General features: G+C 39.1%; 1 non-coding gene across 1 annotated transcript; it reads left to right on the top strand.

Moving 5' to 3' along the window:
• The first annotated feature begins 6941 nt into the window (after positions 1-6941).
• Positions 6942-7060, top strand: LOC128247135 (5S ribosomal RNA). The gene has a single exon (XR_008263554.1). It is a non-coding gene; the product is annotated as a 5S ribosomal RNA (ribosomal RNA).
• The last annotated feature ends 5440 nt before the right edge of the window (positions 7061-12500 follow it).

Below are 12500 nucleotides of genomic sequence, written 5' to 3'. Positions count from 1 at the left end.
ATATATATATATATATATATATATATATATATATATATATATATATATATATATATATATATATATATATATATATATATATATATATATATATATATATATATTTATATATATATATCACTTTCTTTCTTTCTGGAATACATCGGCTGCCGTGGAAGCAGGAAAGGAATTAATGCCATTATGTTTTGTTTTGTTTTTTTAACAAAAGACACTCCATATGTCACAACGGAGCGCCTACAACTCCATTAGAACTGAATTTCTCGATGCAAGCCAGTATACATTTTCCCTCTACCTTCATTTTGTAATAAAGGACACGCTGTTTTCTCTCTGGTCGCTACGGCAAAAGACGCAATGTATTAAACAATGCTGAAAGGACTCAGAGCAAGACGGATAAATTGCTTAGAGGCATTTCGTCCGTCTTTACGTTCTCAGTTCAAATTCCGACACGGTCGACTTTGCCTTTCATCCTTTCGGGATTGATAAAATAAGTACCAGCTGAGTACTGGAGATCGATGTAATCGATTTAGTCACAGCCACGAAACTAATGGCCATATGCCAAAATTCGGGTTCTGAATTCAAAACCAGCTGAAGTCAACTTTACTTTTGACCATTTTGGGTTCGATAAAATAAATTACTTGTCAAGTCCCTTGGTCGATGATATAGACTACTCCACCTTCCCTTCAAAACTGATGCCCTTGCATCTAAATTAGATATTTGTTATCATTATTTTTATTAAAGCGGCGAGCTGGATGAATCGTCAACACACCGGACAAAATGGTTAGCAGCATTTTGTCCGTCTTTACATTCAGGGTTAAGAAAATGAGTATCATTTGCACACAAGGGTCGATATAGTCGACTTACCTCTTCCACACACAAATACACACACACACACATACACACACACATATATATTGTTGTATTTTGGGATGGGCATTTTATTATTTTATTTTTTGCCAAATAAACACACGCCCTATATGTATATATTTTTCTTCACTCGTTTATTACGGTTATCTTGTTATTTTAACACCTGTCCATTGTCCGGAAATCTGTCGTCACACATCTGTGACCTCTTTTAGCGACACTTTCCGTTTCCATGTGTGTTCTTGCTCCACTTACCCCATTCTGTTCCCCAATCTTGCAAAACGAATAAATATTTATATATATATATATATATATATATATATATAAATGACTGAAACAAATGAAAGATATATATATATATATATATATATATATATATATATATATATATATATATATATATATATATATATATATATATATTTATTTATTTATTTATTTATTTATTTGTTTCAGTCATTTGACTACGGTCATGCTGGGATTTCGTTTTGAAGAATATTTAGTCGAATGAATCGACCGCAAGTCTTATTTCTTTAAAACCTGGTATTTATTCTATCAGTCTATTTGGCCAAACCGCTAAGATACTGTCACGTAAACACACCAACACCGGTTGTCAAGTGTTGGTGGGGAGACAAACACAGACACAAAGCTACAAACACATAAATAATGCGTCAGGCTTCTTTCGGTTTCCGTCTACCAAATATCCCCTCACAAGGCTTTGGTCGGTCCAAAAAAAAAATGTAGTAAAAAGCACTTGCCCAAGATATCACACAGTAAGACCGAACCCTGAACCATCTGGCTGGGAAGCAAGCTCCTTACCACACAGCCACGACTGACCCTCCTACTAATGCTGCTCATCTAATAGTCGCTGTTATTGTACTGCATCAAATCCTCTCCTTTTTCTTTCGACTCTATGTTATTTCCTACGATTTAAGAAACAATTCTTGTGTTGCGTATTGTTATTGCTGTTTCGCATTCATTTTCTAATTGTTGTTTTCGTTGTTATTGCTGCTGCTTCTGCTGTAAATGTTGTCGTTCTTGCTACAAGCAATTTTTTTGCTTCTATTTATTTATTTATTTATTTTTATTTTATTTATTCGTTTTAATTGTGTGTGTTTGGTTTTCTTCTAAAGCATAATTGTTTGTGTATTTGGTTTGTTTTAGTGTTGTTATTGCTGATAAAAACAATTATATTTTTTGTTTGTTAATCTTCGTTTTATAATTATTGTGTCTAGAGTAAATCGCTTTTTCTTTACGTCGCCGCCATGTTGTTGTTGTTGTTGTTGTTGTTCTTATTGACGGCGGCGGTGGTGGTCATGGTGTCTTTTTTTCTTTTTGCTCACAGGTCGGCAATAACCGAGCAAGATATTTGATCAAAGACATTCCACTCACGACCATCCTGTCCTTTTCTAAGACTTTAGCGTGTGGGCTTGGAGAAATATTTAACTGCTCTTTCTAGCTGGTCGAACAACCTCTCAAATGCTCACTCAGTGGGGCCTGTCCCTTTCCGCTGGTGTTGTTAATGATGTAAGAGTGGCAGTGACGATGGTGACGGCGGTGGCGGCGGAGATGGTGATATTTGTGGTGGTGGTGGTAGTGGTGGTGGTGGAGGTGGTGGTGGTGGTGGTGGTGGTGGTGGTGGTGGTGGTGGTGGTGGTGGTGGTAGCGGCGGCGGCGGCGGAGATGGTGATATTTGTGGTGGTGGTGGTGGTGGTGGTGGTAGTGGTGGTGGTGGTCGTCGTCGTCGTCGTCGTCGTGAGGTGGTGGTGGTGGTGGTGGTGGTAGTGGTGGTGTTGGTGAAGCAGCGACGGTGATGGTGGTGGTAGTGGTGGTGGTGGTGTTGGTGGTGGTGGTGGTGGTGGTGGTATGTGCATAGAAGTTCTTAACAGCCAATGAAATTGGTGTTTAATGGTATAGTGCTCGTTGTTTAATGTTTTTGTTGTTGTTATTGTGCAGGACAGGTTTTATTGATGGATGCACCGCTGTTATCGTTGCTTCTACTTTTAGTTTCTTATTTCTTTATTGCTCACAAGGGGCTACACACAGAGGGGACAAACAAGGACAGACAAATTAATTAAGTTGATTATATCGACCCCAGTGCGTAATTGGTACTTATCTAATCGACACCGAAAGGATGAAAAGCAAAGTCGACCTCGGCGGAATTTGAACTCAGAACGTAGCGGCAGGCGAAATATCGCTAAGCATTTCCCCCAGCGTGTTAACGTTTCTGCCAGCTCACCGCTTTTAGTTTCTGCTTTTAGTTTCTATTTTCGATGTCTCCTTGCTGTTGTGATGTGCGTGTCATTACCGTTGTGGCGTCCAGGAGAGTGGATTGGCAGAACCGTTAGAACGTCAGAGAAAGCAACACGATGCTATATTTGTTCCGGTTATTTACGTTCTGGGTTCAAATCCCACCTAGTTCTTTTTGCTGTTCATCTTCTTGAGGTCACTAAAATAAAGTACCAGTCAAGCACAGGAACTGACAGTATCGATAAGCCCCAACTCTTCTCCAAAGTGCAGGACTTGCGCCTAAATTACAATAATTATTGCTGTGTTTCATCTCTTGGTGTGTTCTCAATGGTTTTGCTGTATGTCTCATTGTAATCGTTGTGCTATTATCGTGGTTAGATACATCATCTTCACTATTTTCTTCATCTGCTATCTCAGGCACATAGTGATTTCCTTTTTTTACATATTCTTCATCTCTTACCCATTCCTTACCATTTACTGCTACTGCTATTCCACTTTCTTCCTTCTCATTTTTTTTTTATTCTTCTCTGTATTTCTTCAACCTCTAATCCTGTAATCCAGTCGTTCATAGGAATTGGTGTTGTTTGGTCTATCAGGCGCTATATTTTCTTTATTTGTTTCGTGAAAACTGGAAAGGACTTGGCTCGGATGGAGTACAAGGTGACTGGCTGAATTACTTTACACAGTTGCATGAAAGTGTCACTACGTAACTAGATGAATGCCTGCAGCATGGTTACGTCCCAACCTGGATGATAAGTGGAAGAGTGCTGTTATGTCCCAAGGAACCCTTAAAAGGTAACTTGGCATAAATGTTCTACCTATAACTTGTTAACCACATATGTGGAAGCATATGACCGGTTTCTTGGGGGAAAAGCTATATACTCATCTGGAAAGTAACAATCTACTTCCAGAAGAACAGAAAGGATGCTGAAAACAAAGTATGGCAACAAAAGACCACTTATTTGATAAAATCATAATTAAGAATTGTAGAGTCAAATTGACGGGACTGCGTGTAACATAATTAGATTACCAAAAATGCATATGACAAGGTGCCGCACAGTTGGATAAGTAAAACAATGTTTGGAATTGCAGAAAATATGGAGAAAATGATGGTTGTTGTTGTTGTTGTTGTTGTTGTTGTTGAATATTTTTGTAAGCGCACATGTTTATCAAGGCTCCCGATTTAGAAATGATTTCTTCCAGGATTAGGTAACGGGGAAAGATTTCTTTGTTACCGTTCTGCTCATAAAAGCTTATAGATTATCTAAAGGTCTAGCCTATTTCAGTGCCTAGAAGGAAGGTTAATCCTAGACATTATTTTTAACTGCATATCTATTTTTTGTTCAGAAGCCATTTGTGTTGTTTATTCGTGTTTCAAAATCTTCACCTGTGTGGTAGCGGAAAGAGGTGCTAGTCACAAAGATAGTAGTAGTAACTTCAAAGGCGAAAAACACTTATGCGGCCCTAACATGTTTTCAAATACATAAACAGACTTTAAAAGAACAGACATTATGACTATAGAATATATAAGATTTCAAGAAATATTTACAGTTACATTTTTAAAGACACAAAATTAATAATGTTGGGAACGTTGGTTTAAGTGGTAAAGTAACAACGACAACAATAACTTGCTTTTGCTAACGCTACGTATCACCACGGTGAGGGCGGGTAAGACATGAGCCAACTCCAGGAAAAGGAAAATTACGGGGAAATGGTGTATCAATAGAGATAGTACCACCTTGTTCGAGGATTATGGCTAAGAAGGGACAAAATGACATACCTCTGTTTTGAATATAACTAGATAACAGTTCCTTACGCCCTCAGGTTTGATTTGTTGCGTGCTCCTGCAATATAGACAAGGCATGTGCAAGCGTGTTTTACGGTTTTGAACTGAGAGGAAGGCGGGAAAGCAGAAAGAACTTCTGCACTATATGCTGGCTCAGATTCTTGTGTTGCAGTATTTGGCGATGAGGAATGTTAGGGTCACAGCCGGAAATACAGGTGACCGCAACACAATACAAGCTAACATTAAGTGGAGAAGTGACCCCTGGTACATATGATCCGATAGGGGAGGGGTCTGCATGGTTGTGAAGGTTCTAGTGACACATGAAAAACACAAATCTGTGTTAGAAGTATAACTCACACTGGGAGCAGATTCGAGATCAGTTGGATTAGTGGTTCAGAGATGAAGACCTAGTTGATATATATGTAAGAGCAAAATCACTTAAAGACCAAATGTTCAGAAGGACAGTCGCAAAAATGAGGAAGCGAGTAACAGGAATAACTAGAGGAATCAACAGCATCAGGTTTCTGAACAGCATAAAAATCATATCTACTACTCGATTGGTCGCTGCTCCGAAGCTGGCCGCAATCGAAACGTAATTGCTTCAACGTCTGTACCACTAACACCAGCATCAACCGATATCGCGAACCAAATACCTGAAGGGTCTCCCCCCCCCCCTTCCCAGAGGTCAGCCAGAAATGTCGCTCTATCTTCTGACTTCTTGCACTGGATGGGGAGGAGTGGAAACTGGATAAATGCAGAGAACTATCAAGGAAAATAGAAAACGAAAGAAAGGGTAGTCTATGAATAAACCCGTAGTAAAAATAAATAGATTAATGTACAACATCTGCGGTCGAGTTTCTATGGGAAGCACATAAACAACACGTGGCTCACCGAATGAGTTACAAGAGGCTGATGAAACCGGCAATGAAGTTTACAAATTACCCGAACAATAACGTGGCTGTTTGGTAAGAAGATATAAAACCAACAATCCAAACTCCGAGATGACAGATGGATGAAGAAAATCTTGGCACCATTCTATCAGTGGCACCATTCTACTTGACACCATTCTATCAGTGGCACCATTCTACTAGTATTCTCCCGAAAAGATGTGGGAAATTTCGCAGTTCAACCAAAGTAAACGCTCAGTCTTAATTCATAAAACCCACGATGTAGTCGGGAGTGGACAAAGTACGTGTAGAACAGGTGATAGAAGTTGTTAACTAAGCTGATGCTTTCTGGGTAGTAGACTCGCGACCCTGAGGGGTTAAGTATTTACTGAAGCTTTGACGTTTTTCTAATGCTATGTTATGTCTTAACTTCCACTTTTAACCACGTAGTGGTTAAGAGCGCGGGCTACTAACTCCAAGATTCTGAGTTCGATTCCAGGCAGTGAACTGAATAATAATAATAATAATAATAATAATAATAATAATAATAATAATAATAATAATAATAATAATAATGACATCGAGAAATACCTTAGGAATGAGAACCCAGGTTCGAAATTTCCCAAGACACTTGATGAACGCTGGAGGGTATATAAGCCGAAACGTTGTGTTAACAACAAACGGGATGAGGACAAATATCCGTCAAATGTAAATAATGTACATAATTCCTCATCACTTAAATATAGAACAGGACACACTATTCGTTTACTTATATTTTCGAACAAGGGAGTTTAGGGTCCCCACTCAGCACAAAGCAACATCAGTTTACCGCAGTTTCTGGGTTATTTCTCTTCATCAGCACAGAATAACTGCTTGGCTAGAGATAGCATTGCTAAATTCCTGTTCAGGCTTGAGAAAAACACGACCGCTGTCACCATCGCGGCCATCACTACTTCAAAAGGTGGGATTTTTTCTAGCAGCAAAACATAAAACACCACCGATGCCGTCGCCAGCACTAACACGATAACTGACGGTTCGATACGTAGTAAGGGCGCTAGTAACCGCGCACACAGACTGATACCTGCAAAAGCATTTCTTTTGTAAGTGCTACAAGACTTTTCAAATGGTTCCAGGCGTGGTTGTGTGGTAAGAAGCTTGCTTACGGCCATATCACTTTGAAAACACCGGTTCTCGTCCGATCACCGAAGTTAAGCAAAGTCGAGCCTAGTTAGTACTTAGATGGGTGACCGCTTGGGAAACCTAGGTGCTGTAAACATGAAAAAAAAATGAAAAAAAGGGAAAAAAAAAAAAAATGCGGTGAGCTGGCAGAAAAGTTAACACGCCGGGCGAGATGCTTAGCGGTATTTCGTTTGCCGCTACGTTCTGAGTTCAAATTCCGCCGAGGTCGACTTTGCCTTTCATCCTTTCGGGGTCGATTAAATAAGTACCAGTTACGCACTGGGGTTGATATAATCGACTTAATCCGTTTGTCTGTCATTGCTTGTCCCCTCTGTGTGTAGCCCCTTGTGGGCAGTAAAGAAATAAGAAGCTTGCTTCCCAACCACATTGTTCCGGGTTCAGTCCTACTGCATGGCACCTTGGGCAAGTGTCTTCTACAATAGCTTCGGGCCAACCAAAGTCTTGTAAGTGGATTTGGTAGACGGAAACTGAAAGAAGCCCGTCGTATATGTGGGTGTGTGTGTGTGTGTGTGTGTGTGTGTGTGTGTGTGTGTGTGTGTGTGTTTGTCCCCGCTTCCACCGCTTGACAACCGGTGTTAGTGTGTTTCTGTCCCCGTAACTCAGTGGTTCGGCAAACGAGTCCGATAGAATTAGTACCAGGCTTTAAAAAAAAAAGTACTGGGGTCGATGCATTCGACTATAAATTCTTCAGCGCGGTGCTCCAGTATGGCTGTAGTCTAATGTCTGAAACAAGTAAAAGACGAAAGATTAAGATAAACCGAGAATTCTTTAAAAGTGGCTAAACAGATTATAAAGGGAAATGGACAACGGCCAACCCTAAAGTCACCACACCAAATGCACAAAATGGCACAGTTATATGCTGCTGCATCGGAGCGAAATCACGCCGGTTGGAAAGTGCAGGTGACCTAGGTAATTGGGTCGTGTACCGGAACACCAGACTCACATCGCACGAGAGGAAAATATGGCACAGTTGAAGTATGATTCTTAACAGAAGCAGACAAAAGATTCCGTTTTCCTATAGCACCGATGAATGAGGAATTCTGCCAAATCTCAAGCGACCGCTGCCAGTTCAGGCCAGAAGAAAAAATTGTAAATGTGCTTCTAGAAATAACCATCACCTGGAGGCTATTTTTCATCGTTTAGGGGTCGATGAAATAAGTGCCAGTCCAGCAAAGGGGTCGATGTAATCGATGTAGCCCCTCTTCCGAAATTTTTTGGCTTTGTGCCAAAATTTGAAACCACCACCATCATCATCATCATAACCTCTATTTTCAATCCCACTTGTTTTTGGGTAGGAGACCAGTCGATTAGATCGACAGCAGTACGCAACTGGTACTTAATTTATCGACCCCGAAAGAATGAAAGGCAAAGTCAGCCTCGGTGGAATTTGAACTCAGAACGTAAAGACATATGAAATACCGCTAAGCATTTCGCCCGGCGTGCTAACGTTTCTGATTTCTTTATTGCCTACAAGGGGCTAAACATAGAGGGGACAAACAAGGACAGACAAAGGGATTAAGTCGATTACATCGACTCCAAAGCCTAAATGGTACTTAATTTATCGACCCCGAAAGGATGAAAGGCAAAGTCGACCTCGGCGGAATTTGAGCTCAACGTAAAACAGACGAAATACCGCTAAGCATTTCGCCCGCCGTGCTAACGTTTCTGCCAGCTCGCCGTCTTACCAACCAGACATAGTACACGATCAAAGGCATTCCCAACTTGAACATCACATGACACACAAAAACTTGTTTGTGTTTGTGCGTGCGTTTGTGTGTGTGTTTGTGTGCGCACGCGCCTGTGTGTGCTGCGCGCGCGCATGTGTATGCGTGCAAGGTATCCAGACTACAGTATCCAATGTGTGTTTTCCACAGACAACAGTGGCTGATTTCATAGAATTTGGTCACTATTTCTGATCGGTCGAGACACCGCTTAGGAGCTCCTTCTTCGGCTCGTGGTATTTCAGTCGGACGAATATGATTTCATTAAGTGCGATTATCCTATGAACGAAATCTAACCAGATGTTCTCTATAATATCTATTCTAATTAACAGTAAATTTCCTTTATCTTTTTCTTCTCCCCGAGACCTTCGTCTCCACCATTGTGGTATTCATTCATGTCTCTTGCACCATTCAGGCACATTTTTAAAAAATTCTTTTTATATATTTTTATATTTTTCTTCTTTGCTTTATATTTTTCTTTTCCTTCTGTGCTTCGCCTATTTTTATATCCAATTAAATCTCCTCTCAGATATTTCTCCAGAATTGCAGTATTTCTATTTTTTTTCCTCTCTCTCTCTCTCTCTCTCTATCTCTCTCTCTCTCTCTCTCTCTCTCTCTCTCTCTCTCTCTCTCTCTCTCTCTCTCTCTCTCTCTCTCTCCTTTTTTTTTTTTTTTTTTTTTTTTTTTGGCTAGGGTATTTTCCGACTTCTGTACGATATAGTCTCTTTGTTTATATTCATAAATCATTTTATTTTGCTGCGATTATTCTATTCTTTTATCAAACCTCTTTAGTCTCTGCTTTTCCGCCTTTAGCTGTTGGATAATGTTTTTGCAATTTTTTTCTTCTTTCTTTTAGTTATTTAATCATGTTTATGCTCATCCGTAATTTTATGCCATTTGTGAAGCGCTGTTGTTTTACTTGTCGCTTTCTTTCCCTTTACATTTTTCTCTCTATTTCAGCATTCACATATTGCTGTTTTTGCTATTTTCTGGTGTTTATTTTCTAATATTTTCATTGATTTCAATGTCGGTCGTGGCGTAAAATTTCTTGATACGTTAGTTATATTTGTGCTATTCCATTTCTGTTTTATCACATTTATAAAGCTTCTATAGTTGCATTCATTATTGTTCTCATGTTTATATTGTATGGTATCTTTGCTGAAGTGATGCTGGTGAGAGAGCTACATTTTAAGCATGATCTTTGCAGCTGACATTTGTGTATATCTTCTGACACTTCTAAAAGGCAGTCTAAGTACTATAAGGCGTCTGCTGGTTCTAATTCTTCGTTTGACAGTGTCAATGCATTGCGAATCAGTTTCTTTCCTGGATAGAAATATTGGTTTATCTCTGGCTTTCCCCCAAGCATTGCAAACTAAAAAAAACGTTCGATAATTCTACACTGGTGATTTGCAGTTCCATAAGATTTCTTTTTGTTTACATCTTAGTGGCTTTATGCTATTGAAACTGCAATGTCCTTGACCATTCGACTACCTTTCAGTTGGCGTAAAGACAAAATACAGAACTTTTGATGTTTTATGTATAGAGAGATATGATTATGTATATAGCGATATAGAGTGAATATTCGTATTCTATCGTGGGTATTTAAGTGAGCCACGATATAGGTTAGTGATCGTCAAGCATTGCACTACAAGAGTGTAGTGCTTCTAGTCCATGTTACTACGAACGGGCCACCGATCAGCACAACCGGTCACAATGCTTTGACTGGAATATAAAAGAAATCTGGTCTCCCGTAGTTAGTTCCTAGCGCCTTGCTTTCCACTGTTAGATGCTGATGACGAGATAACTACACTGAAATGCATGCATTCATCAATCTGGGTAGAGCGTACTTCGGACTGACTTTGTGTTTACACCTTATTGTCTACAGCGAGAAATTTTTTTCCCTGACAAAATGCAGTCAATATCTTTCTTACGGATTCGAATATGTCTCAAGCTTATTTGAAATGGTAATAAGTTTATATTTAAAACTTTGGATAATCAATACTTATATTTTAATCGCCTTAAAAACGTTTTTATTCATAGACTTGTTATAAAAGAAAGTGACTAATGAAACATTAGCTTCTTATAGATATATTTTTTAACTTTTCAGTTTTAAAACTGTTTTTAACATTCCATGTGATGTGGTCTTAACTTATCTAAGTCAAGACGATTGAGAATCAGCCATACAAACATTTAGTTTCTTGACGGCCTCATCCACTCAAATATAAGTTACTACCATTATTATTTAACATTTCAGGCGGCGAGATGGCAGAAACGTTAGCACGCCGGGTGAAATGCTTAACAGTATTTCGTCTGTCTTTACGTTCTGAGTTCAAATTCCGCCGAGATCGACTTTGCCTTTCATCCTTTCGGGGTCGATAAAGTAAGTACCAGTGAAGTACTGGGGTCGATGAAATCGACTATCCCCCTCCCCCAAAATTTCAAATCTTGTTTGTACCTATGGTATAAATGATTATTATTTAGCCACGGTAAGCTAACAGAATTGCTAAACACGCTGGGTGAAATGATTCGCGATATTTCGTCCGTCTTTACGTCCTGGATTCAAATTAAGCCGAGGTCGACTTTGGCTTTCATCTTTTTTCGAGGTCGATAAATAAAGTACCAGTGAAACATCAGGGTCGGGTCAATGTAATCGACTAGGGTCGGGTCGATGTAATCCTTTCCCACCAAATTTCAGGCCTTGTGCCTTTAGTAGAATGGATTATTATTTTACCTTAATCGAGGCGAAAATATTCCAAAGTGTTCGAGCTTGTTCTATTTCAGAGGCAAATAAGTGACTGTGTAGTCCGATATCCTCTTCCATCTTTTTTCAGAGTGTTGGGTGTAATTTAGAGAAGACTATAGCTGCTATTTCTAACAAATAAATGACCACAGAAACTATATGTATAGCTGAGTTGCGACGTACAATTTGTGTCTACAATCAGTGTAAACATTGTAAATATTAATGAATATTTCATTGGTTTGAAGTATTTCGTTGAACGTTTGTCGGAAAGATGTGTGGCCTAGACCAGGGCTTCTCAAACTATCTGATGTGGTGTACAGGCAGTTTTTTTTCTGTCCAATATGCCAGGGACCGGTAATGTTTCTTAGTAATATTAATTTATACCGGAAACAATATATACAGGGTGTCCACAAGGTCTGGCTACATGGAGTAAATAAAATCATAACATAAACAATTAAATATAAGAAATAATAATTTCTTAAAGTATGTGGATACATGGAGTAAATAAAATCATAACATAAACAATTAAATATAAGAAATAATAATTTCTTTAAGTATGTTTTAATCCTCATGTACCCAGACTTTGTGGACACCCTGTATAATGAATATAATAAATAAAAGCTGAGAAATGTTTTACCTTATATTTATTTTGTAAGCAAATAATACAATATTAGATAAGCATTTTATAATGTTTCATTCTTTTCTGGAAACTCGCGTCGTACCGGCAGCTGATGGCTCGCGGACCGTTGCGGTCCACGGACCACCACTTTAAGTAGCACCGGCCTAGACAATGTTTACAACTGCATGTAAGTTCCATCTTTTAATACATCACTGTAAGCAGTACAAACAACGTAAGAGCATCGTTTACTAACAGAGACACATGACCTCTTACGCTGGCTTCAAATTTTGACACAAGGCCAGCAGTTTCGATGGAGAGAGTAAGTGGGTTATATCGACCCCAGTAGTCAACTGGTACTTATTTTATCGACCCCGGAAGGATGAAAGGCAAAGTCAACCTAACGATACTGGCAGTTCCATTTATAATGGCCGCTAAT

The sequence above is a fragment of the Octopus bimaculoides genome, chromosome 2 (genome assembly GCF_046866305.1).
Source record: "Octopus bimaculoides isolate indiv1 chromosome 2, ASM4686630v1, whole genome shotgun sequence".
NCBI classification, from domain to species: domain Eukaryota; kingdom Metazoa; phylum Mollusca; class Cephalopoda; order Octopoda; family Octopodidae; genus Octopus; species Octopus bimaculoides.
Note: the sequence above shows the minus strand (reverse complement) of the source record. Positions and strands in the feature narration are given on the sequence as shown.